Source organism: Hipposideros armiger, unplaced genomic scaffold (assembly GCF_001890085.2).
Source record: "Hipposideros armiger isolate ML-2016 unplaced genomic scaffold, ASM189008v1 scaffold_898, whole genome shotgun sequence".
Classification (NCBI taxonomy): domain Eukaryota; kingdom Metazoa; phylum Chordata; class Mammalia; order Chiroptera; family Hipposideridae; genus Hipposideros; species Hipposideros armiger.
This window is the reverse complement of record NW_017732248.1, coordinates 444,440-445,370: the sequence shown is the minus strand read 5'-3', so window position 1 is coordinate 445,370 and position 931 is coordinate 444,440. Positions and strand designations below refer to the sequence as shown.

General features: G+C 48.2%; 1 pseudogene; it reads left to right on the top strand.

Annotated features, from left to right (window-relative positions):
- The first annotated feature begins 122 nt into the window (after nucleotides 1-122).
- Nucleotides 123-931, top strand: part of LOC109375096 (peroxidasin-like protein) — a 125,165-nt pseudogene continuing 124,356 nt past the window's right edge.

The window sequence follows — 931 nt, the reverse complement described above, 5'->3', positions numbered from 1 at the left end:
TTGCTGTGGATGGAGGAAAGTGTTCTCGGGGTCCTCAGATTCCTTCTGGAGATCAGTGGAATCCTCGGGGTAAAGATCCCCCCAGAGTTAATCCCTCTTCACCACCTCCTGAGGAGCCCTGTATGTGGGGTCCCCCGCTGCAGCCTCCGGTATGGGATATGCCTACTAAGCCTCCGTCAGGTTATGTTAAGCCAGGGTCGGACTCTGTTGTGCGCTCCCCTCTTCAAATGGCTTGTGAAGAAGCTCACAAGCAGGGGGAGTCCACGGATCAATTTGGAATGTATCCTATCTTTGAAAGGCTTGACCAGGCAAGGCAAATAGTTAGAGAATGGAGGCCATTTCAATGGAAGCAATTGAAGGAATTAAAAGAGGCTTGCGCGCAATACGGTCCTATTGCCCCTTTCACCATGGCAATTTTGGATGCCTTGTCTGGTGAAGCTACCCCTGCAGAGGATTGGAAGCATATTGCTCATGCTTGCCTTTCCGGGGGCTATTATCTCTTATGGAAATCAGAGTTCTATGAAAATTGCAAAAAGAAGGCTAATCAAAATGCCCAAAGGCAGATTCCTATTACTTTTGACATGCTAGCAGGAGAAGGCATATATGCTGAGTTAAGAAACCAGATGGGTTTTGCAGTGGGAGTTTACGCTCAAACCACTGCAGCGGCAAAAGATGCTTGGCGAATGTTGCCTGATGCGTCCCGCAAAGAGGAACATGTTTCTCGGATAAGGCAGGGAGCAGATGAGCCTTTCCAGGAATTTGTGTCTCACCTCAACACCGCCGCGGGGCGGCTTTTTGGGCCATCGGTTGCCACTCAGTCTTTTATAACGCAGCTTGCTTATGAAAATGCTAATTCTGCCTGTCAAGCAGTCATTAGACCATTTAGAAAGAAAGGGACATTATCTGATTATATTCGCTTGTGTGCTGATGT